Source organism: Hyla sarda, chromosome 12 (genome assembly GCF_029499605.1).
Source record: "Hyla sarda isolate aHylSar1 chromosome 12, aHylSar1.hap1, whole genome shotgun sequence".
NCBI classification, from domain to species: Eukaryota; Metazoa; Chordata; class Amphibia; order Anura; family Hylidae; genus Hyla; species Hyla sarda.
The window spans coordinates 19,431,255-19,436,374 of NC_079200.1; the positions used below are offsets into that span (position 1 = coordinate 19,431,255).

General features: G+C 39.8%; 1 long non-coding RNA gene across 1 annotated transcript; it reads left to right on the plus strand.

Annotated features, from left to right (window-relative positions):
- Nucleotides 1-2,995: 2,995 nt before the first annotated feature.
- LOC130296191 (uncharacterized) lies at nucleotides 2,996-4,668 on the plus strand. Its single transcript, XR_008849155.1, has 3 exons — nucleotides 2,996-3,119; nucleotides 3,224-3,545; nucleotides 3,879-4,668. It is a non-coding gene; the product is annotated as an uncharacterized LOC130296191 (long non-coding RNA).
- Nucleotides 4,669-5,120: the final 452 nt, after the last annotated feature.

The following is a 5,120-nucleotide window of genomic DNA, read 5'->3' on the forward strand; positions in this document are numbered from 1 at the left end:
ATGAATCTTCTAGTACATATACACCATCCAATCTGTAACACCTCATGGGTGTGGACTCACTGGCCCTCATTTACTAAGACCTGAGTGTTTTTTTCGGAGTGTTTTAGCGTTTACTCCATTTTTTTTCACACCTTATTTACTATTGTGTCGCCTGTGTCGGTTTTTTTTTGTCGCACGGTTTATATTTGGGTCGCACAAAATAGGCGGGTAAAACCCGAGTGAAAAAAAAAAAACACACCGGAAATTCTGTCTTTAACATGAGCCATCAGCTCACAAACCCTCAGTGTTCGGTATGGAGAGGCGCACTATTTCCCTGGCTTTTGCTGAGTTCCTCAATAAGCACTTTCCTCAAGAAGAAGGCACTGATGCTCCCATTACCAGCTCCCCGCTTCCATCTTCAAGTCGGCCCTCTGGTTCTGGGGTGAGGCAGGAAGACATTGCTGAGGTGGAGGAGGCTCATCAGGCTAGTCTAAGCGACGTGGAAGACGAAGCCTCAGACAATGAGGAGGACATTGCTGCTGGGGAGTCATCACGTAAACCACGCTTCACTTCAGCAGAAAAAAAATCTTAGTTGAGGACGTAAGTAGAAGCCGGATTACGCCTGTATTTGTAGCTTATCTTTACACCTCAGTTACTTTGTCTTGATATTTCATCATTTTTAATGAAATCGAATACCTTTCTATATGGCCCAAGTTTTTCAGCTATTTCACCATTTGCCAATCAAACGTGAATTAAATCTGTATTAGAAAATCCTGTGTATCCAATATTTGGACGTGTGAACGTACCCTAAATCACCATTGCTGAGAATTTTAAAAACCTGTACATGTGAAAATTTGTGGAGTTGATTGGATCAAACAATTAGCTTGTTTATAGTAACTAAGTTCAAAGGCCTCTTCAAAATGTTAAACAAGTGATCTTATTGGTTGCTATGGTCAACTCCGCAACTTTTCCTATGGACATGTTTTGAGAAATCTCCCCCATGTCACTTCCACACATCCCTCTTTCCTCCCAGCATTTTTTTTTAAATTAAAAAGGATTTAACCCCTTTGTAGCATGCCATCCCTATCCTGGTTTTATATTTTTATTTTTTAAGGGAACCTGCCACAATTGGCTTCACACATGTTAGGCTTGGGGATCATTTAAATTTTTTGTAACAAACTTTCTGTGTGAAAATCATTTACACTTTGATTGACTATAGGCCTTTTTTATTTTATTTTGTTTTTTATTTTGTCCCACATTGAAAATGTTGATCAAAGATTTTATTTAGCCTTAAGAAATGCATTTAAATATACAATATTAATTTATAATAACATTTAGACACGTCTGATACAAATTTAACCGTTAACAATCTTTCCATTTCTGCATTTTCCTTTTAGGTGACTGGAGTGTGGAAGGAAAGAAGGAGGCCCTTAGGTCCGGCGCTGCTTGGTCCACAAAGGTTCAGTGGAAGACGTGGTGGAGGTTAAAATTGTTTATTTAAAATTAGTATATAAAACTAATTTCCAAATGCATGCAAGCAATGACGCGTTTTGGGATCAGCATATCCCTTCTTCAGATTGCAGATGTATAAAGAAGTGATGGACATAAACATTTAAATAGGCAGCGAAAGGGCGCCAAACTAGTGATCAGGGTCAGGGGGCGTGTATTCAACCCGGATCTGAATCGGGAACGTTACCATTAAAAAACATATTTAAAATGCAGATCATATTTTACAAGAATAAAAATTATGAAATTAAGACAAATATATATATACATATGTGGACATTATGTCATGATTAGATTGTATTTATTAAAGGTGTGTGTAAAGTAGCGTCCGTAGCACTGGGAGCAAGTCCCAAAAAGAGGCTTGGGGAGCAAGGGAGCGTGTCCCGAAGGGAGGCTTGGAGCGCATCAACCGGATGGCATAGCAGGTAATATCAAAATGGGGTTTAGATAAGCGACAAAAAAACTGAATGGAATCTGCATTGGTTAGTAGATAGTAGTGAAGGAGCATAAACTCCCATGACATGTTTATAACAGGTCTCAATGAGTATATTGAACATGTAACCTAACATGTAGTAGCACTACATCCGCTTCACATTGTTCTTTCGAGCCACTGTCACCACATTTACACATCCCCCTTTTCCATTGGTTGCCATTGCCCCCGTACACGGTCTGATTGGTCGCTTCCCTTTTTCATTCACTGTAACCTCACGTACCACACGTAATCCACTTCTGATTGGTCTATATTCAACATGTGACCTTTGTTTACATCCCAACCAAGAGTTTACGCCGTACTGATATCTGATTGGTCACTGGCTTTCAGCCACACCCTCTTCCACCCTATTGGCTGTCTACGCATCACAGCCTTTTCTAAGTCTGTTATGAACATGTCATGGGAGTTTATGCTCCTTCACTACTATCTACTAACCAATGCAGATTCTTTTCAGTTTTTTTGTCGCTTATCTAAACCCCATTTCGATATTACCTGATATGCCATCCGGTTGATGCGCTCCAAGCCTCCCTTCGGGACACGCTCCCTTGCGCCCCAAGTCTCTTTTTGGGACTTGCTCCCATTGCTACAGACGCTACTTTACACACACCTTTAATAAATACAATCTAATCATGACATAATGTCCACATATGTATATATATTTGTCTTAATTTCATAATTTTTATTCTTGTAAAATATGATCTGCATTTTAAATGTTTTTTTAATGTTTTTTAATGGTAACGTTCCCCGATTCAGATCCGGGTTGAATACACGCCCCCTGACCCTGATCACTGGTTTGGCGCCCTTTCGCTGCCTATTTAAATGTTTATGTCCATCACTTCTTTATACATCTGCAATCTGAAGAAGGGATATGCTGATCCCGTAAACGCGTCATTGCTTGCATGCATTTGGAAATTAGTTTTATATACTAATTTTAAATAAACTATTTTAACCTCCACCACGTCTTCCACTGAACCTTTGTGGACCGAGCAGCGCCGGACCTAAGGGCCTCCTTCTTTCCTTCCACACTCCAGTACTATAAGGGTTCCTGCATAGGATACCAGTCCAGGCACCTCGGCTGCAGCACGGATATCATCAGTACCCCTTAAAACGGGGAGACACGCCTAACCCTCAAGAGGGTCACCAGGTGAGGATATACCCTATCGGGGGTTCCATCTGGGGTCACTTGTTTTACGGTATCACACGAGTCGCTGTCCTCTCTCCACTTTTTTTTCCTCATTTTCCTTTTAGGTGACTGGTAACTATGAACATCTCTTTGGCCGTGAATCTGAAAGGGTTCCGTTATGTAACCGTCAGAAAATATGGCGTAATATTTCACGCAAAGTAAATGCTCTTGGAGTCGCAAAACGCACACCAGCTGAATTACAGCGTAAATGGTATGACTGTAAGCATCAAGTAAAAGAGAAGTTGTCCAAAATACACCTACACTCCAAAAAGACAGGAGGTGGCCCACCATCACGTAAAAAGCTAAATGAAGTTGAAGAGATGATATCCAAAACTTTTCAACGCGAACAAATCGAAGGCAAATATGACCTTATGGCTGGCTTGGAAGGTAAAGATATGCTCATTTTGCTTAATATTGAAAGATTACCTGTTAATTTAAACATTTATCCTTACCTTTTCCTTCTTCTCCACAATTTTCTGTGAGATAATCTTTGCCAGGTTGTTATTTACTTATTGTTGTCTAACCAAAAAAAAAAGGGGGTTACCTTCTTGTTTACCTTTTTAAGCATTAAATTGTGTGTCAACACAGGTGAAATGCCAGTTATCTCTTGAATCTTCGTTAATGTTTGTTTTTTGTCTACTTGTGTGTGTAAAAACTTAGTAAAATTATTTTATTTTTTTGTGAATTATTAAAATTTGTATGCTTTCTCCTAATTTTCAGTGAATTCACAGATAAGCATAGAAGATGAAGGCGAACTAGATCTTCAACAAAGTGTTATGGATGAAGAAGGACCTGTCCCCGATCTAGAACAATCAAGGGTTGAAATAGGAGAGGAAACCCAAAATCTAGCTTTGGAAAATGTTGATTTTGATGTGTTACCCTCACTTATTCAAAATTACATGTTAAAAATTAGGCTAATATTCAAAACTATATTGAAAGTCAAAATAAGCTAACAGCAGCATTAGAAAATACTTGCACAAAAAATTGTGCCGAAATTGCTACAGTAACTGAAGCTATTTTGGCTCTAAATTCAACAATGTCCAGGATAGCTGATCACATGACAGGGGCTGACCAAACTAGAGGTGAATCGACTTCTGCAAGGTATGTTGAAGTCCCACCACCTGAAAGTATTGGTAATTTTACTTTGACACAGCAAGACAAAAGTGTGAGATTGCTTTCTCACCATTGCATGGAATTGAGGACACAGCCCAAATCTAGTCCACCATTTTTGTCCAGTGACACTGATTGCACTGAGGTCAAGCTAGCTAATGTAGATGGAGATGCTGTGATGCAAGAAAGTTTAGGGGACACTTCCCCTGTCCCTGGTCCCTCAAAGATAATTGCGAAGCCAAAGGCCGCTGATGCTAGCTTCCTGTTGAATATAAAGAAACAATTGTGTGATACAGAAATGGAGGAACAGTTTCAAGCACCTTCAAACATTACCAACAAGGGAAAGGTTAAGCGTTGTAAGCGAGTGTCTGCAAGGGTTCGCCCTACCAGTGCTGTGAAATCCAAGCCACATTTTCAAGTGTAAGTAGAAAATTTAAGAATGTCCAGCACAAAAGCACGATGCAAGAAGATGATTTGTTGTGAATTCACACAGCAAACAGGTACGACAAAGGCGACTAAGGTTGCTGAAACGCGTCACTCTACTCCTTGATCCATGTTGCTGTTTGCTGTGTGAATTCACAATAAATCATCTTCTTGCATCGTGCTTTTGTGCTGGACATTCTTCAATTTTCTACTTACCCGTCTTCGTGGTGTCCGCACGAGTCCGTGCACTGAGGCGGCGGTGGTGAGCTGGACGACTTCCCTTTACTCAAAAAAAGGAAGCGAGGTTGTATTAAGGGTTGTATTAAGGTGTGACTGTCTAATTTTTTTTCAACACGTCTGCATATTTTGTGAAATTAAACTTTTTGGCCTGTTGTTTCCATTGTTTTGTGAGTGTAAATTTTTGTGTTT